The sequence below is a fragment of the Balaenoptera ricei genome, chromosome 14 (genome assembly GCF_028023285.1).
Source record: "Balaenoptera ricei isolate mBalRic1 chromosome 14, mBalRic1.hap2, whole genome shotgun sequence".
NCBI classification, from domain to species: domain Eukaryota; kingdom Metazoa; phylum Chordata; class Mammalia; order Artiodactyla; family Balaenopteridae; genus Balaenoptera; species Balaenoptera ricei.
In genome coordinates, this window is record NC_082652.1 from 38,632,706 (window position 1) to 38,654,167 (window position 21,462).

The 21,462-nt window shown below is 38.8% G+C and overlaps 1 protein-coding gene across 13 annotated transcripts in view; it reads left to right on the forward strand.

Moving 5' to 3' along the window:
- Positions 1-21,462, forward strand: part of GREB1L (GREB1 like retinoic acid receptor coactivator) — a 264,851-nt gene that overhangs the window by 37,284 nt on the left and 206,105 nt on the right. The window contains exon 1 of one of the 13 annotated variants that reach the window (XM_059895627.1): positions 19,118-19,191. The exons of the other annotated variants lie outside the window; for them this stretch is intronic. The gene's annotated coding sequence lies outside the window, so the exon portion shown is untranslated. Of the gene's footprint in view, positions 1-19,117; positions 19,192-21,462 lie in introns of those variants that run through there. 13 annotated transcript variants of the gene reach the window in all.

The following is a 21,462-nucleotide window of genomic DNA, read 5'->3' on the forward strand; positions in this document are numbered from 1 at the left end:
AAACACCAGTCACATTGTATTATAAAGTAGAGGAATTATGATCTTCAGAGCCTAGATTTGAATAAATAAAGTGGCAATCAGAAGTCATAAAAAAAGATATGTATGTCACACTCAGGCCAGAAACTGATCATGTTTCAACGTGTTTATATGTTGTAAACTCAGATTGTCTTAATGCCAATAATAATGTTTTATTTTTTAAAAAGTCAATTCAAGACTTTTGGAAATTTGAAATTAATGAACATTAGAATATCCTAACAGTCATATTAGAATAGTAATAGTTCCTATACAACTGAACACATGTCCTATAAAGTAAATTATCTACAACTAACTCCATGTTTCTCTAATTTTTCTGACAAATATTTATTGTAAAAGTAAGCATTTAAGGTCTAAGTCTTCCATAGGGTAAAAAAGTATCATTAAGACACACTAGGGGCTTCCCTGGTGGCTCAGTGGTTAAAGAATCCGCCTGCCAACGCAGGGGACACGGGTTCGAGCTCTGGTCTGGGAAGATTCCACGTGCCACGGAGCAACTAGGCCTGTGCGCCATGGCTGCTGAACCTGTTCTCTAGAGCCCGTGTGCCACAACTACTGAAGCCCACGTGCCTAGAGCCCGTGCTCCGCAACAAGAGAGGCCACGGCAATGAGAAGCCCGCGCACCACAACGAAGAGTGGCTCCTGCTTGCCGCAACTAGAGAAAGCCCGCGCACAGCAACGAAGACCCAACGCAGCCAAAAATAAATAAAAATAAAAAAATTTATTAAAAAAAAGACATCACTAAATCCAGTATTACATTAAAGTAATACCAACAATGCAATTTGTCTCATCACTTCAAACCCCTTCCTTGTTTAAATCAAATATAACATTTTAGGGAGTTTGGGAGATAGAGAAAAAGGGAATTCTGTAATCCCACCAACTTCACACAGCGTTTTGCAGAGATTTTTTTTATAATTATAATTGCGTATATAATTTTGTATCTTGCTTTTAAAATTAGTATTCCTCTCATGAAAAATTTTCTGTGATGTTACTAAATAATTATGATTATAATTTTTATCGTTGCCTAATACCATCTAACGATGTACCATAATTTATTTAACCATTTACCCACTGGGTAATTTAGATGAGATCCACTTTTTTACTTGGTACTATGGATCTTTCCCCACAATACTTTGTACTTTTTTCTTATGGTAGATTTCCAAAAGTAAGATTGCTCAGTTGAAAGTTATACTTTTAGAGACACAATAGCATAATGATTTTCCAAAGGATTCTTGCAATTAATAGTTCCCCCTGAAGTGTAAGAGTACCAATTTCACTGCTAATTTAGCAAGTGTTTTAAAATGAGTACCTTATTGGTTGTTTTGTCTTGTTTTAGTTTATAAACTTTGTTTTCTAGAGAAGTTTTAGGTTTACAGAAAAATGGAGCAGAAAGTATAGAGGGCTCCCAGATATCCCCCCGCTACCCCCTCCCCATAGTTTTCCCTATTATTAACATCTTGCATTAGTGTAGTATATTTGGGTTTTTTTGTAATTATTTATTTATCTATCTATTTTTGGTTGTGTTGGGTCTTTGTTGCTGTGCTCGGGCTTTCTCTAGTTCCATCGAGCAGGGGCTACTCTTTGTTGTGGTGCACGGGCTTCTCATTGTGGTGGCTTCTCTTGTTGCGAGCACGGGCTCTAGGCGCGCGGGCTTCAGTAGTTGTGGCACGCAGGCTCAGTAGTTATGGCTCGCAGGCTCTAGAACGCAGGCTCAGTAGTTGTGGCACATGGGCCCTGTTGCTACACGGCATGTGGGATCTTCCCTGACCAGGGATGGAACCCATGTCCTCTGCATCGGCAGGTGTATTCTTAACCACTGCGCAACCAGGGAAGTCCTTAGTGTAGTATATTTGATGAATGAATGTTATTGATGAATGAATATTGATACTCTATTATGAACTGAAGTTCATAGTTTATATTAGGATTCACTCTTCATGTTGTACACATCTGTGGGTTTTAACAAATGTTTAATGTCATGTATCTACCATTACTGTGTTGTACAGAAGAGCTTCACTGCCCTAAAAATCTGTGCTCCGCCTATTCATCCTTCCTCCCCATAAGACCCTGGCAACCACTGATTTTTTTTTTTTTAAAATATTTATTTATTTATTTATGGCTGTGTTGGATCTTCGTTTCTGTGCGAGGGCTTTCTCTAATTGTGGCAAGTGGGGACCACTCTTCATCGCAGTGCGCGGGCCTCTCACTATCGTGGCCTCTCTTGTTGCGGAGCACAGGCTCCAGACGCGCAGGCTCAGTAATTGTGGCTCACGGGCCCAGCTGCTCCATGGCATGTCGGATCTTCCCAGACCAGGGCTCGAACCCGTGTCCCCTGCATTGACAGGCAGATTCCCAACCACTGCGCCACCAGGGAAGCCCACCACTGATCTTTATACTGTCTCTGTAGCTTTGCCTTTTCCAGAATGTTAACATAGTTGGAATCATACAGTAGGAAGCCTTTTTAAACTGTCTTCTTTAGCTTAACAATATGCGTTTATATTTCCTCCATGTTTTTTATAGCTCGATAGCTTGTTTCCTTTTATCATTGAATAATACTCCACTATAAGGATGTACCACAGTTTACCTAGTCACCTTTTGAAGAACATCTTGGTTGCTTCTAGTTTTGACAATTATGAATACAGCTGCCATAAACATTTGTGTACAGGTTTTTTTATGTACATAAGTTTTCAACTCATTGTGTAAAGTGTGTTTTTATATCTACCTTATATTGTTTTAGACATGTGGTCTCTTCTGTCTCTGAATATATTAATGAAACAAATGTTTAAATACCTTTTTCTGCCTATAGAGTCTCTGTTTTCTGTAGATTGCTTTTCATTTGTTTGTTTGTTTTGGTCGCTATCTTCTATGTCTGAGATATTCCTCAGTTGTCTGGTGATCCTGGTTGTCTGGTCTTACTTAAGAGCAATGCCCCATAAAGCTGATAAGAAGCTCTGATCCCATGGTGAGGCCTGCCACCTGTGGGCCATTTCACTAAGAAATGCTCGCTGTTGGTATGTTAAGACTTTCCTCTTGGACTAGTTAGATTCCCTGGAGAAAAATCTTCTGATCTTCTCACTTGATGGTGTAGGACTGGATACCACCTTTTTGGAAGCTGAGTTGGAGAAGAGGTCTGGCGGTGGGTGGACTCAGCTTTCAGTGTATAAAATGTTCACCTAATCCTCGTATTTGCAGAATGGTACTGCTCCCCCTGCCCCCTGCCGCCACCCCCTGTAACTGTGCCTGTCCAGCTTTCTGCAGATGCAGGAGATAGAGTTACCTGCTTGGACTTGGGGAAGAGCTCTGGGGCCTTATCTGATTCTTAAAAGAGAATTTCAGTTAATCCTCCTGTTTCTAGCCTCACCTTTATCCTCATACCTGGAACCTAACCTTGCAGTGCCTTTGGGGGAGGTATGCGGTTTACTGTGTAAACTGGTTGTTTCTAAAACTTGACATGGGACTCAATTTTCTCAATTCTGCGAGGTCATCTGCTTAGCTATCCGCTTTCCAGTTTAAATTTTTTGTTGCTATTTCTTTTGCTTCTGTTCTCTTTTGTCCTTATGATTTCATGCCTTTAAAAATCCTTTGCTATGCTTTTAGTTAAGTTTTTATAGGAAATGAAAGTAAATACATTTGCATAATCTGCCATATTTATGTGAAATTCTTATATCCGTTTTTGAAAGGAAAGCAAAACCAATACCCTTCTCTATAGGCAATAGATGTTAATTGGTTTAAAACTTAAGAAAAAAAAAATTTTTTTAATGTTTAATTAACATTATCTATAAATGGACCACTGCGTAAAATTTTGGTGCATGTCCATTATGACTTTTCTGTATGAATACATAAACATGTGATTTATTTTTATTAATTTTTTGTTTGTATCAAAAATATAAATTATGTCTATAGAGATAGAAAGCAGATCAGTGGGGTTGGGAGTGGGGATTGGCTGGAAACAGGCATGAGGGAAGTTTTGGGGGTGATGGAGATGTCCTAAAATTGGATCGTGGTGTTCATTGCATCACTTTATAAATTTACTAAAATTTGTATGGGTGGGACTTCCCTGGCAGTCCAGTGGTTAAGACTTTACCTTCCAATGCAGGGGGTGTGGGTTCGATCCCTGGTCAGGGAGCTAAGATCACACATGCCTCGCGGCCAGAAAAACCAAAAAACATAAAACAGAAGCAATATTGTAACAAATTCAGTAAAGACTTTAAAAATGGTCCACATCAAAAAAAATCTTAAAAAGAAATCATTGATGGGTATATATTATGGTATATAAATTATAACAATAAATTTGCTTTAAAAATTCCCTACTGGCCAGCAAACAAAACAATACATGATTTTATCATACCATATATATCCTTGTTCACTTAAAAATCTGAACATGAACACTTTTCACGTCAACAAATTTAGACCTACAAAATAGAAATTTTATGTGCATAATTAACAAATTGCACTTCTCCCAGCTCTTCTCCCTTCATCCTGCAAACAATAACATGTAAAATCCCACTTTTGTAATATATTTTTGCCTTCTTCCATTCTTATTCATACACTTATATATTGATGCACAGTTGTAATTATTACATACAGTTTAGCGCAGTGATTATAAAACAGCATCCTAACCATTTTCCCATGTGCTACATAATTATTGTTGACAATTACAAAATACTCCATAGAGTACATGTGTCATACACTAATTACTATATCCTTATGTTAGAGCATTTCAGCTGTTTCAAAATTTATATTGTTAAAAATAATTATATAATGCATAAATTTATGCATATAGCTTTTCCTTTTTTAAATTATTTACTTAGGATAATTCCTAGAAAGGCTCTACTGCTCTTGAACTTAAGTAAACATAAGTTCAGAGAAAAACAAATTGGCTTTTACATATATAGTTTCCTTTCAGTTTATTTTAGAAGATTATGTATATGGGGAACCTATCATTTGTTACTATTACCTTTTAAGTTGTTCTGTGTTATGGCTTCTGACGTTTTGCTGAACATACTTTCTTTTAAAATAAATTTATTTATTTATTTTTGGCTGCGTTGGGTCTTCGTTGCTGCATGCGGGCTTTCCTTTTTAGTTGCAGCCAGCTGGGGCTATTCTTTGTTGCAGTGCGCAGGCCTCTCATTTAGGTGGCTTCTCTTGTTGTGGAGCATGGGCTCTAGGTGCACGGACTTCAGTAGTCGTGGCACATGGGCTCAGTAGTTGTAGCTCGTGGGCTCTAGAGCGCAGGCTCAGTAGTCGTGGCGCATTGGCTTAGTTGCTCTGCGGCATGTGGGATCTTCCCAGATCAGGGCTCGAACCCGTGTCCCCTGCATTGACAGGCGGATTCTTAACCACTGCACCACCAGGGAAGCCCTGAACATACTTTTTAAGTCAGATATATTGATTTGAAGAAGTGAAGAAAAGCGGGAATTCTATGAAAAAAAAAAAACTCTAGATATTGTCTTCTTTTGCAGAAAGGCAGAAGCAACCTCACAGTGCTTTACTTAAATTTTCCAAATGGAGGGGTACGGTACCCATCTTAGTTTGGGCAGCCTCAGATTTCTGTCTGTATTGGGATATCTCATCACTGGTTTGTAGCTGTGCTTCACTGAATACATGCTGAGAAGCCTTCTTTTAAACCAAAAACTCAGTTAAAATTTTTTAAAAATTAGCATTAATGGATTACTACTTGGCCAAGTGAGGAAGAGACTGGGCATTCTGGAGCAGGCTCCAGGAGTTCTCAGCATCCACGAAATATACCTCACCCTTTACATAAGCAGATACTCAGGTCCCTGGAGGGAGGGAGGCTGAGGGTTTTGTTCTGAAATGAACAGCCACCCGCAGCCTGAATTCACTGTCTTTAGGACACTGTGCTCAATGGATGAGTTAGATGGTAGGGTCTCAGGAAGCCCAAAGTCAAGTTGGTTCCTGAGAAACAAGGCATGCTGTCTGCAACTTTCACTGCACTTCCCTCTGTGCTATAACCAGGGCATGACAACTGGGACCTTGTCACTAACACTTTAAAGTGTAATTTTTAAAGGTTGTCCAAATTGTAAAATTAGCTCCCTCCTTGGCAGCTACTTCTCTTTCTCTACCCTCTTCAGTCCCTGAGTGGCCAGGAAAACCCAACATGAGGGGCAGGGAGCACTCCATTTCCTTCCCCTTTGTGTGTGGTGCCCATCAGCCTTTCACCCTCTAGTTGATTCAAGTACCTGTTATTTTTAAACAACTTTATTGAGATGTAATTCACATGTCATAAAATTCACTCATTCACAATGTATAATCCAATGGGTTTTAGTATATCCACAGAGTTGTGCAACCATCACCACAATCAATTTTAGAAAACTTATCACCCCCAAAAAAGAAACACTTAATCATTAGCAGTTACCTGCATTTCCTCCCAAATCCCCCAGCCCTAGGCCATCACTAATCTACTTCCTATCACTACAGATTTGCCTATTCTAGACACTTCAAATTTTCATTTTATGTTTTCAAGCTTCACCCATGCTGTAGCATTCATTTTCTTGGTGGTGTCCTTTGAAGCATAAAAATTTCTAATTTTGATAATGTCTAGTTTATCTGTTTTTTATTTTGTCACTTGTGCTTTTGGTGTCATGACTAAGAAACCACTGCCTAAACCAAGTGTCAGAGATTTACACCAGTGTTTTCCTCTAAGAGTTTTATAGTTTCAGCTCTTACATTTAGGTCTGTGATCCATTTTGAGTTAATTTTTGTGTATAGTATAAGGTTGGGGTCCAACTTCATTCTTTGTATGTGGATATCTAGTTGTTTTAGCACCATTTGTTGAAAAGATTCTTCTCTCCTGATTGAATTAACTAGGCACCCTTATCAAAAATCAATTGACCATAAAGATAAGGTTTTTTCCTTAACCCTCAGTTGTACTCCATTGATCTGTATGTCTATTTTTATGCCAGTAGCACACAGTCTTGATTACTGTAGTTTTTGGATTACTGTGGTTCTGAAGTTGGAAGCGTGAGTCCTTCAACTTTGTTCTTTTGGAAGATTGTTTTGGCAATTTTTGGTCCCTTGAATTTCTGTGTGAATTTTAGGATAAGCATGTCAATTTCTGCTAAAAAGTTAGTTGGAATTTTGATAGGGACTGCACTGAATTTGTAGATCTCAGGCCTTGTTTTGTGTGGTTGCTTTGGGTACCAAAATGGCATCTTAGGAACCTGCCTTTCTTATTCTTCTCCGAGTCAACATGGTTATCATTGCCCTTAGTACTGAGAGAAAAGGAGAAAAGTTCATATAAAATTCATATAAATGTTAGCATTCATATAAATGATAACAATTTAGTGTGTTTTTCTCTGCCTCTGTTTCCTCTTATGTAAAATGGGGTTAATAAGTGTTTTTATGTCCAAAGATATTGTGAAGATTAAATGAGAGAATCCATGTGAAGTGCTCAGCAAGCACTCGATAAATGTTATCCATAATAATAACAATTATACTCCAAGGCATCTTTCCATCTAGACTGATTCTCCAAGTCCTTCATCCATTGGTCTCATCTCTTGCTACTGTATCAGGTATGATCTGCATTCTGGGAAAACCTGCATCTATCTGATTCTCAAAAGCCCATGTTCTTCCAACTACATTGAGAGATACATGATAGGTTAAAACAAGGAAAGTAAGGAATATTTATGAAATGTAGCAAAAAGGATGTTTTCCATTAAGAAGACTTTAATGGGAAAAAATATCATTTCTAAGCTCCAGGGAAGTGGAGAGTAAAGAAACAACTGTTGGAATATATATTTTTGATCCTTAAGAAATTCAGTTTCCTGGTCTTGGTAGACTGGACACTCATGATTTACAGCCAGTCAGGAGCTAACATATAAGGAGAACCTGGGAGTCTGCTGAGATGAAGTGTCAGGTAGAGATTACCTGTGTTTATTTTATTGTGATCTGAATGTCATATGCTCTCCAGCTTGCAGGAAGAGTCTGCTTCCTTTCATACCCAACTAGGTCTGTTCCTCAGTCCAGCCCCCTCCTCAAGTGTCTGAGAATTCCTAGGTGATACAAGTTCTCTTCTGGCTTGTCACCTTTCACGCTAGAATGTTGCTCTGGGCTTCTGCACTTAAAGATGCTGATGTTAATACTTTATAACTAAAGAACCTTGTTAATATTATAAATGTAAACTGAACATTTCTTTGAGTGGACTGTCCTTTTCCTAACATTGGAAATTTGATTTATTATATTCACTTTTTGAGTTAACAATCGTAAAATACGATATAATCCAGTAATGAGAGAAGGGATTTCCTTAACAGTTTACAGCTTTTACAAATGACATAATAGTTTTTTTTTAGATTTTTTAAAAAAATTAATTTATTAATTTATTTATTTTTGGCTGTGTTGGGTCTTCGTTTCTGTGGGAGGGCTTTCTCTCTAGTTGCGGCAAGTGGGGGCCACTCTTCATCGCGGTGCACGGGCCTCTCACTATCGTGGCCTCTCTTGTTGCAGAGCACAGGCTCCAGACGCGCAGGCTCAGTAGTTGTGGCTCACGGGCTTAGTTGCTCCGCGGCATGTGGGATCTTCCCAGACCAGGGCTCGAACCCGTGTCCCCTGCATTGGCAGGCAGATTCTCAACCATTGTGCCACCAGGGAAGCCCGATATAATAGTTTTTGATACAATTCCCACAGACGTTGAGGAGGATGTTTATGGGCAATAACCTAACGAGTGTGTGTGTGTGTAAAACTAATCTCATGCTCATTTGTTCATTCTCCACCTCATCCTATTAGCTGTTGATGCCTTATCCATCCTCTTAAGTTTCTTTCAAATGTACCCTATTCCATAAAACCTATCCAGACCCTCCTAGCTAGATGTGAGATGGTCTTCTTTGAACTTCTATATAAACAGAGGTTTATAAATCTCTCACAACACCAACTAGATGTCATTTTGTATGACAGTTGTTTGTGTACTTATATTATTCCACAACTAGGTTGTAAGCTCTTTGAGTCTGGACACTGTGAATTGTTAATCTTGGTATACCCTCAGCTCCTCGTATAATTCTTTGGACATACTGGGTGTTTAAATATCTTTGTTAACACTATGAAACTAGATATCAATTACAGGAAACAAATCTGTAAAAAATACAAACACATGGAGGCTAAACAATACACTATTAAATAACCAAGAGATCACTGAAGTAATTAAAGAGGAAATCAAAAAATACCTAGAAACAAATGACAATGAAAACACGATGACGCAAAATTTATGGGATGCAGTATAAGCAGTTCTAAGAGGGAAGTTTCTAGCAATACAATACTACCTCAAGAAACAAGAAACATCTCAAATAAAAAACCTAACCTTACACCTAAAGCAGTTAGAGAAAGAAGAACAAAAAAACCCCAAAGTTAGCAGAAGGAAAGAAATCATAAAGATGAGATCAGAAATAAATGAAAAAGAAATGAAGGAAATGACAGCAAAGATCAATAAAACTAAAAGCTGGTTCTTTGAGAAGATAAACAAAATTGATAAACCATTAGCCAGACTCATCAAGAAAAAAAGGGAGAAGACTAAAATCAATAGAATTAGAAATGAAAAAGTAGAAGTAACAAGTGACACTGCAGAAATACAAAGGATCGTGAAAGATTACTACAAGTAACTCTATGCCAATAAAATGGGAAACCTGGAAGAAATGGACAAATTCTTAGAAAAGCACAACCTTCTGAGACTGAACCAGGAAGAAATAGAAAATATAAACAGACCAATCACAAGCACTGAAATTGAAACTGTGATTAAAAATCTTCCAACAAACAAAAGCCCAGGACCAGATGGCTTCAGGCGAATTCTATCAAACATTTAGAGAAGAGCTAACACCTATCCTTCTCAAACTCTTCCAAAATATAGGAGAGGGAGGAACACTCCCAAACTCATTCTACGAGGCCACCATTACCCTGATACCAAAACCAGACAAAGATGCCACAAAAAAGAAAACTACAGGCCAATATCACTGATGAACATAGATGCAAAAATCCTCAACAAAATACTAGCAAACAGAATCCAACAGCACATTAAAAGGATTATACAGCATGATCAAGTGGGGTTTATCCCAGGGATGCAAGGATTCTTCAATATACGCAAATCAATCAATGTGATAAACCATATTAAGAGATTGAAGGATAAAAACCATATGATCATCTCAATAGATGCAGAAAAAGCTTTTGACAAAATTCAACACCCATTTATGATAAAAACCCTCCAGAAAGTAGGCACAGAGGGAAGTTACCTCAACATAATAAAGGCTATGTATGACAAACCCACAGCCAACATCGTTTTCAATGGTGAAAAACTGAAACCATTTCCACTAAGATCAGGAACAAGACAAAGTTGCCCACTCTCACCACTATTATTCAACATAGTTTTGGAAGTCCTAGCCACGGCAATCAGAGAAGGAAAAGAAATAAAAGGAATACAAATTAGAAAAGAAGTAAAGCTGCACTGTTTGCAGATAACATGATACTATACATAGAGAATACTAAAGATGCCACCAGAAAACTATGAGAGCTAATCAATGAATTTGGTAAAGTAGCAGGATACAAAATTAATGCACAGAAATCTGTTGCATTCCTGTACACTCATGATGAAAAATCTGAAAGAGAAATTAAGGAAACACTCCCATTTACCATTGTAACAAAAAGAATAAAATACCTAGGAATAAACCTACCTAAGGAGACAAAAGATCTGTATGCAGGAAACTATAAGACACTGATGAAAGAAATTAAAGATGATACCAACAGATGGAGAGATATACCATGTTCTTGGATTGGAAGAATCAACATTGTGAAAATGACTATACTACCTCAAGCAATCTACAGATTCAATGCAATCCTTATCAAGCTACCAATGGCATTTTTCACAGAACTAGAACAAAAATTTTCACAATTTGTGTGGAAACACAAAAGACCCCGAATAGCCAAAGCAATCCTGAGAAAGAAAAACGGAGCTGTAGGAATCAGGCTCCCAGACTTCAGACTATACTACAACCTACAGTAATCAAGACAGTATGGTACTGGCACAAAAACAGAAATATAGATCAATGGAACAGGATAGAAAGCGCAGAGATAAACCCATGCACATATGGTCACCTTATCTTTGATAAAGGAGGCAAGAATATACAATGGAGAAAAGACAGCCTCTTCAATAAGTGGTGCTGGGAAAAGTGGACAGCTACATGAAAAAGAATGAAATTAGAACACTCCCTAACACCATACACAAAAATAAACTCCAAATGGATTAAAGACCTAAATGTAAGGCCAGACACTATAAAACTCTTAGAAGAAAACATAGGCAGAACACTCCATGACATAAATCACAGCAAGATCCTTTTTGACCCACCTCCTAGAGAAATGGAAATAAAAACAAAAATAAACAAATGGGACCTAATGAAACTTAAAAGCTTTTGCACAGCAAAGGAAACCATAAACAGGATGAAAAGACAACCCTCAGAATGGGAGAAAATATTTGCAAATGAAGCAACTGACAAAGGATTAATCTCCAAAATTTACAAGCAGCTCATGCAGCTCAAAATCAAAAAAACAAACAACCCAATCCAAAAATGGGCAGAAGGCCTAAACAAACATTTCTCCAAAGTTATACAGATTGCCAACAAACACATGAAAGGATGCTCAACATCACTAATCATTAGAGAAATGCAAATCAAAACTACAATGAGGTATCACCTCACACCAGCCAGAATGGCCATCATCAAAAATCGACAAACAGGGCTTCCCTGGTGGCGCAGTGGTTGAGAATCTGCCTGCCAATGCAGGGGACATGGGTTCGAGCCCTGGTCTGGGAAGATCCCACATGCACGGAGCAACTAGGCCCGTGAGCCACAATTACTGAGCCTGCGCGTCTGGAGTCTGTGCTCTGCAACAAGAGAGGCCGCGATAATGAGAGGCCCGCACACCGTGATGAAGAATGGCCCCCACTTGCCGCAACTGGAGAAAGCCCTCGCACAGAAACGAAGATCCAACTAGCCATAAATAAATAAATAAATAAATAAATAAATAAATAAATAAAATTTAAAAGAAAAATCAACAAACAATAAATGCTGGAGAGGGTGTGGAGAAAAGGGAACCCTCTCACATCGTTGATGGGAATATAAATTGATACAGCCACTATGGAGAACAGTATGGAGGTTCCTCAAAGAACTAAAAATAGAACCACCATATGACCTGGCAATCCCATTACTGGGCATGTACCCTGAGAAAACCATAATTCAAAAAGAGTCATGTACCACAATGTTCATTGCAGCTCTATTTACAATAGCCAGGACATGAAAGCAACCTAAGTGTCCATCAACAGGTGAATGGATAAAGAAGATGTGGCACATATATACAATGGAATATTACTCAGCCATAAAAAGAAATGAAACTGAGTTATTTGTAGTGAGGTGGATGGACCTAGAGTCTGTCATACAGAGTGAAATAAGTCAGAAAGAGAAAAACAAATACCGTATGCTAACACATATATATGGAATCTAAAAAAAGAAAAAGAAAAAGAAAAAAAAAAAGGTTCTGAGAACCTAGGGGCAAGACAGGAATGGACATGGGGAGGGGGAAGGGTAAGCTGGGACGAAGTGAGAGAGTGGCATGGACATATATACACTACCAAATGTAAAATAGATAACTAGTGAGAAGCAGCTGCATAGCACAGGGATATCAGCTCGGTGCTTTGTGTCCAGGTAGAGGGGTGGGATAGGGAGGGTTGGAGGGAGATGCAAGAGGGAGGAGATATGGGGATATATGTATATGTATAGCTGATTTACTTTTTCATACAGCAGAAACTAACACACCATTGTAAAGCAATTATACTCCAATAAAGATGTTAAAAAAAGTTTGTTAAATTAAATTTCTGACTCAAGATAGAAGGAACTTAGCCAGACATCCGCTTAAATAGGTGGCCATTTTTGTGCACCTGATCATCAGAAATCTCCAATAGAAGCTTTCTGTACCTGGCTCTGCATATGGGGGCTGGGGTTTATATTCATGTAAAATGCACTAGTAAAAGTCCTCTTACAGATAAGGGGATGATGTTGGTGAAGCTACACTACTGATGAAAGAACAAACCAACTAGACCTTCCTCATAATGTTGTCCTCAGGGTTCATGCAGTGGGAGGACTTATTTAAATATTTTTCTAACTGAAGCATCTCATTGAAGGAGTGAAAAAAACTTAGAGAATGGCTAAAAGGGGCCAAAATGGATTAACCCTATATTAAATTCCATGCCATAGTAAGGTGTCTTGTAGCAAGATTCCAGTGGGCAAAACAACTAACACAGGTATATAATAGACGACTGTGTTTGCTCCTGAGGCAGAGTGGGTTCTTTAGAGCTTACTGTTACCTTCAGTGGTCAGATTACCTGGAACCCACCACATTGGGTAAGGGAGACTAGCTTTGCTCTAGGGTCCTAGGAAGATAGCATTTAATTGAGCAGGACAGTACATTAAAGCAGTGCTTCTCAAACTGTGTGTGGTAAAGCACCAGTTTATTTCTTTTCAAGTAGACTAATAATTTTGTAAAATATGACAAGCAAAAATAACTAGAAAAAAATGTTTAAAAGACATACAAAATATAACCTCCATTTAAAAAATATTAGATCCAGCAGACTAAAATTACTTAGTCAAATTGCTGGACCACACTTTGAGTAGCACTGGTTTAGAGGGTGGACTGTCCTGATGTGCCCACACATGGACTTGGATCACGTGTCCATGGAATTGATTAGGAGATCTATTTGACTAGAATGAATGCTCAGGGGTAAGAAAAGGTGCTTTGTGTTTTGAGGTGACACCAGGCTGAAAATTGAGCTTATTCTTCATTCTGTAGGCTGAAAGGATTTGAGCAGGAAGGGGGAGTCTGTGATGTAATTGAAATGGTACCTTTGGAAATGATTTTCATGTTTAAGATTGATTTTAGGGGTAAAATGAAACACAGTGGGACTTTCAAGAACTAAGTCGTGAGAGTTTAAGCAAAAGACGAGTAATAAATACCTGGTCAATTCTGAGGCTGCAGAAGTGAAGACGGAACAGTAGCAGAAATATTTACTGACTACCTATTATGTACTAAATATAGTACTAAGCTCTTTACATAGGCTATCTCGTTTCATCTTTACAACAATCCTGTGTGGTAGTACTATTAACCTCATTTTTCAGATGAGGAAACAGGCTCTAAAAAAGGTTGAGTAACTTGCCCCAAGGTCGCTTCAGATGAATGGAGTGATTGTCAGTTGGTTGGAGTGTGTAACCCAGAACCCGGATTTCTTAGGTTCTTAAGTGAGTGTCTAAATATAGAGGTTTTGGCAAATCTTGCTTAACATTTTGAGCCGTGGACTTGAGGATTATCACTGTCCTTGGATACCAGATAGCCCATTTGCCATTCTCTTCAGCACTTCAACTGTTTTTTGTATAAATTTTTAGAGATTTGGCCTTGAATAGAAGAGATGAAATGGTTTAGCAAGAGGCAGTTCTGAGGGTTATAGTCATGGCTGGAGCAAATTAACCCTGCGAAGTTGACTGAACCTAGAGTGGATGATAACAATAGGCCAGAGATTCTCAATTCCAATTTTTAAGTGGCATTTTATAAATCTAATTCTAATCATGTAGTTCTGTAGTCTCTCCATCGTGTAGGCTGTGTTAAGTCCAGTTGGTGCCATGGCTTTCCAAATGAGCTTACCCTCTAAAAGATTAATTCTGTGAAACTATTTTGGGGTGTGAGTTTTTTATTTGTTTGTTTAAGAAATAGAGTGTGTAATTAGTCACACATGCTATTTTTTCCCACACCAGAACTTAGAACAAGAACTTGTACACATTGTTCTAAAGAGCTGTACACTCCACCACACTACTGGTACTCAGTAAAAGTAGCTCCTAGGGGAGGCGAGGAAGTCTTTTGTTAAAATGGACTACAGTGTTCATTGCTATTTGAAATACATATTCCCTAATACATGACCCTAATATTTGTAATTGTTTATTATCATACATTCAGATTCAACCCTGTCATCTGTGCTTAATTGAAATTATCTATTTTTCTTACATGTTACTAAAAATAACTTTTAATTTAATATATAGACTATTATGTATAAAATAGATAACTAATGAGAGCCTACTGTTTAGCACAGGGAACCCTACTCAATGATCTGTGGTGACCTAAATGGAAAAATCTAAAAAAGAGTGGGTATATGTATATGTATAACTGATTCACTTTGCTGTACAGTAGAAACGAATACAACATTGTTAAGCAACTATACTCCAATAAAAATTAAAAAAAAACAAGACCCCATATGTTTGTTCCCTGTAACAGCCAAGTACCTTTGGACTCACTCCCACCTTTAACTAGAGAAACACTGCCATTGAATATATTTCTATACCAAGCATGAGAGTTAAAGTTACCATCTTTTCATTTGGTAGAGGTGTTAATCTAATGAAGTGTGGGGATATATGTATATGTATAGCTGATTCACTTTGTTATAAAGAACAAACTAACACACCATTGTAAAGCAATTATACTCCAATAAAGACGTTAAAAAAAAAAATCTAATGAAGTGGAGGGTCTATAATAGGTTTTAACAGCCTTGTGGTAAGAGAAAAAGAATATCAAAATCAATTTAAATGTATCTGCATATAATAAATTAAAAATTATTTTAACTTATTATGTTAGTGTAATATTATTGCCTTTGTTGTTGTTGCTTTGTTTTTTGTTTGTTGTGCATAAGACATTTTGGGTTGTGTTAGCTGAAAATAGTCCATGAGGATTTTTTTTACCCAGATAAACAAAAAGTCTATCCAGAAAAAGTCTTTTTTTTCCACTTGGGGGGAATGGGTGTGTGCCTGTCTGTGGAGCAAAATTCTACAGTCCCTCATTTCTCCAGTGAAAGCGTTTGTGCCGCTGCAGGGTTGCAGCCAGATGGCTGCTTTTGGACCAAGTACCACTCCTCTGAGCTGACCAGTCAGTATTGCGTATTAATGAATGGTGGTGAGCTCAGCTTTGAAAAATGCCAACGGGGTTATTTCTTACTTTTCAACAGCAAATAAAAATGAAAAGGCTTCATTTCATATTAATTAAATATTATTGTTTTCATAGTTTGTCTCTGAGCATACATCTAGGAGATTTTTGAGATCTGAGGTGAAAATATCTTTTATATAACCTACACTTCTGAAACTCCAAAGAAACATGGGAAGTTATATTTAAGAAAAACAGCTCTCATCTACTTTTCTGGTATTCTCTGGATGACATTCTACCTGTCTTGACTTTAGCAGAGGGAATTACATTGTAAAATAGAACTTTGGATAGTAATTAAGAACCTGCTTTTTGCCCAGTAAATATTATAGCACTTATGTAAATGGACAAGAATAAATCCCATGTAGTTCTTTTTTAATAGTGAAAAATAGCACGGGGATACAGAAACGTTTTATTTAACTTTGTAATATATATTTTGGGAGGTTGATAAAGTATAATGCCAATAAGGTAATGATGAAATGAAGGCATTATTATACTCAGAAATAACATTTGAGGCAATCCTTTACAGTTTATAAAGTGATTTAAGTTATTCCGCATAGCAACCCACGTGAGGTAGATATTACTATCCCCATTTTGAAATGAGGAAAGTTACGTTAACAGCAATGATAGTCATGGCAACCAGGCCCTTTAATTAAAACACATTTACATAGCCATACACAGTGTGTGTCTCAAGACTGGTGTAATGAGGATGTTGAGGGACCATGTGGTAGCAGGAGAACAGCAAGTCTGAGATATACCAGAAGAGAGACATACTTTTCAAATAGAAGACACTCACTCCCACCTCTCTTGTTATTCTTCCTTCTTTCCGGGGGAATGGATGTGGGAACGTTTCTTCCTAGACTTCTTCCTTCCATTCCCAAGTCCATGCCTGGCAGGGAGTATGGGGTAGCCCCTGATTTAAGCGGCTTGCTTTGGTTTTAGAAATCACTCCTTTTATCACTGAGCGTGTGGGTCACCATAACTGTTCTGTGTAGACTTAGCCTATGGTGACTTCTTCTTGACTGAGGAATTGAAACAACTGGCGTGAATTTTTTAAGGCCACCATGCTTTCTTTCTCTTTCTTGTTCACCCTCCTAGGGCTGAGGACGAGAAGATGAAGACTGCACATCATACTCATCAGTTAGAGATTGAGCTACCCAACCCATTGAGGGGACTCTGATTTACTGAAAGGAAACTGCTAACAGCCATCTCTCTTTCTTTTTGGTTCCCTGAAGTACAATGGTGAAGATTCACCAGAGGGGAGCTTCAGTAAAATATGCGTTTTAGTCTTGTTCTTAATATATGTACCTATTTGGATAGAATGTAAACTACCATTTTGCTGACATTGGCTTAAATAATTATCTTGTGCCGGTTGATTCAAGGTTACTTTGCACTCAGTCTTGCCCTTGATTTTATGTAGGAAGGGGAACAGTCTGTGTTTATCTGGATGAGAAAAGTACAGTTGCTGCTGAATACAGCAACAGGCTGCATTCTTGGTTGCTGTTAATTGCCTCCAGAATTATGAAGGCAAGGAGGTTTTCCTGCTGACAATGCATAGTGTTTGTAGAAAATGCAAAAAAGGGCTCCATCAGAGCTACTTTATTCATAACCAGCAGCTCACTGGCTATATTGACTGAGCTGGATGTGTTATAGGAGCTTAGTAGTGACTTACTGCTCTGTCTTCATGGTTGCTGACAAATGCTGTGCTGCTACCTGGCTTCTGGGAAATGGAAAAGGTAAAGTGGGCTTTGGCCTTGGAGTGTTGGAAAATATAATAGCATGAACACCTGGTTTCCTGTTCTACTTCTTCATTCAACTCCCAAATGGATCATTTTAGTTACCTTCCAGATGTAGCCAAAAAAGAGAGTGAGGAGGCTACAGTGAATTCTAATGGTCTTACCATATTCCAAGGATAAAGTTTTTTAGCCTTTAGTTTTCAGATAAGTTGCTTGTATTTTGTATGAAATGGATGATTCATCTTTTGGTATTTAAACCACTAAGTTTGTTTTATCTTGATATCACAATACTCGAATGTAAAAAATGTTGTTACTTTTTAAGAAAAATTACATTTAAAAAAAATAAATTTATTTATTTAATTTTGGCTGCGTTGGGTCTTCGTTGCTGCGTGCGGGCTTTCTCTAGTTGCGGTGAGCGGGGGGCTACTCTTCGTTGCGGTGCACAGGCTTCTCATTGCGGTGGCTTCTCTTGTTGCGAAGCACGGGCTCTAGGCACGTGGGCTTCAGTAGTTGTGGTGCGCGGGCTTCAGTAGTTGTGGCACACGGGCTCAGTAGTTTTGGCTTGTGGGCTCTAGAGTGCAGGCTCTGTAGTTGTGGTGCACAGGCTTAGTTGCTCTGCGGCATGTGAGATCTTCCCCGACCAGGGATCGAACCCGTGTCCCCTGCATTGGCAGGTGGATTCTTAACCACTGCGCCACCAGGGAAGTCCCCAAAATTACGTTTTATATAAATGCTTATCTAATTCCTAACTACCGGGCTGATGGTTCCATTTCTCTTTCTAAATCATGATTTGGATATTATTTTCCCAAAAAACCCCCAAAACTCAGCTTATTTAAAGTAGAACATCTCAAGTTTATGGTGAAACTTTATTGTAGGTTCAAGGTGTGTAACATTTAGCAGACCTGTACAAGTGACATTATTAACTGTCATTTAGATAGAGATTTTCCTTTTTCAAAGTGCTTTACTATGAGCAATATTTGTCCTACTGTAGGATGTTTTTCCAGGCAAGCAATTCATTCTCTAAAGGAGTTTTCTGTATCATTCCACTGATGTCATTAAAAATGATTCCAAGGCCAATATTCTGCCATATTCTTCAGCCAGGTGATCACAGATCATAATCAGGCTGTTTCATCTCCTCTCCCACCTGCCCAGGCTGTGCCCGAGCCTCACTGAGGACTTGCTCCTTTGTTTCTGAAACCCAAAGCATTCTCACATCTCAGTGACTTTGCACACACTGTCCCCTTGGCTAGCCTGGAATGCACTCCCTGCCCCTGCTCTCTCAGACGCGTTTGCCTGAGGAAAGCCTGGCTCAAGTCAGTTCCAGTATTACCTCTGTGGTGAAGCCTTCTCTGACTCACTGTCACCCTGAGTTAGGGACACCTGGGGCATTTCCCTGTTGGGCACATGCGTGTTTCACCATTACGGAGTAAGTGCTTTTTCTCTTTTGTGTTCCCGACACCTGGTGTAGTACCTGGTACTCAGTGTGTGTTGGGTGAATGAGTACAGGGTCAGAGAAAACCCATATTTTTATTCTTTTATACTGCTAAAGGAGGGAAGAAGAGAGGAACCCATGTTTCCTGAAGATATTGTGAACAGGATGGCTTTGTATTAAACAACATGCTGAAATTGTGAATCAGCCAATCTTGGACTTAACTGTGAAGTAGGCGAAGTAACTGGTCGCCTGGGCTTTCCTTGTAGGGCCAAATTCAAGCGTTTCACTGGGGACTCAAACCTTAAAGAAAGAGAATAAATTAAGTAGAGACTACTTTGGGGCATGAGGGGTGGACTGTGGAATTTCTAGGGGCCCTGAAACCACCAGCACACCCATGTGTGCAGGTATCTCTATGTAATGACACCAAAAGGCTGAAAGATTTATGAAGAATAACAGAAGCCACACTTGTGAAGTAAGAATCACTGCTCTACATAGTTCACTCTGAATATTCTATAGTATGAACTGTAAATGTTTTAATGGGTTTTCACTTTCTTCCTCTCTGGGAAGCTGGTGATAGCTCTTACCGCGTAGCCAGGGACCATTCTCTGCCGTGATGTGGGTTGAACTCTGTTTGTGTCCTACATCGCTGGCTTTAGTACGGGGATGCCTGCCCCTTGCTTGAGAACCTTAATTACAAACCACAGAAAAGTAGAAAAGTCCTTGTGTTTTACTAATGTATTGATACTTGCTCCAGAGCAGGCTCAAATACCATTTCCACATGCTAGATTTTTGTATAAGGCTGTCCTTCCTGTGAATATGCTTTGCCTAGTACTGGTTGTCCACATCATCCGTTTATGGTGCTGCCATTCTGTGCCTCTTTGTTTTCAGTGGTCTCTTGATTAGGTGCCTTTTTTCTCTGTGAGATGAATGTTTGTGTGGCATGGCAGTAGATGGGGTGTTTTAAGCTATTTCTGAGGGAAGTGCCACTTCCTATTTGTAATTCCAGTTGAAAGTAGATCTTGCATTGCATAGAACCTGAATATGTCCTGTCTGGCATCCTTAGACCTGCTCCAATACCAGCAGCTCTGGGGCGTCCCTGTTTAACTCTTCTATGCCCAACACCATCTTGGGATGTGTACTTTGGGTAAGGTGGAGACAAGAGGGCCAGAAAAGCGATATCTGTGCATTGGTTTTAATTATAGAACAACATTTGAAGAGTTTTATCTGCTGGGGCAGTTTCATTGTAAAATTTCCAAAGACAGAACTGATGGGCTTTAGAGAAATAGGTGGAATCAACAAATGAGAAGGAAAGAAACTAGGCATGAACATGAATAAAGACAAGATAGAATGATTTACTTGAGAAATCTTGTTAGGTGCTACTGGGATCAATTAGTAACTCCATCCAAAATAGTTTGATGAGCTTGCTTTAAGACGCTGTTTTTCCTTGATGGTTCTGTCACTTGGACAGAAAACTGTACTCCCAGTCAAAGGCAGAAACAGTTCTTTTTAAAATTGAGATATAATTCACATACCATAAAATTCACCCTTTCGAAGTGTAGAGTTCAATGGTTTTAGTATATCCACAAAGTTATGCAACCATTACTACTATATAATTCCAGAACGTTTTCATCACCCTAAAAAGAAAGTCCATCCCCATCAGCAGTCACTCCCATTTCTGCCTCCCACTGGCCTCTGGCAACCACTAATATTTTCTATCTCTGAGTTTGCCTATTCTGGACACTTCATATACATACAGTTACACAGTATGTAGCCTTTTGTGTCTGGCTTCTTTCCCTGAGCATAATGTTTTCAAGGTTCATCCATGTTGGAGCATGTATCAGTGCTTCAATTCTTTTTATGGCTGAATTCAGAAACATGGCTCTTGACCAGAAAATCAATGAGCAAAAGAAATTCTGTCACTTTCTGCTTGGAAAATTATATGGCATGGAATGAATGCCATTACAGGATAGGTCCTGAAGTTTGGTCACAGGAGAAAGACCACGGGAAAGCTACCGTAATCATAGTTAAAATTTATTAACTTGACGCAGCAGAGGAGAGAGCACAGCAGGGGGACTGTGGGACACCCAGCAAGATACAGGTCTTTTTGTAGGGTTTGGACTTGGCTGAATGATTTTAGAAGGGACAAGGGAAGAGATGACCAACACTAGTCTGGGTGGTATCGTGAAGCAGGGGCAGTTTAGTAGCTGGGTATCTCAGCAATCTTTGTTCAGTGTGGGCAGCGGACAGAGAGGCTGGGGAAATCAT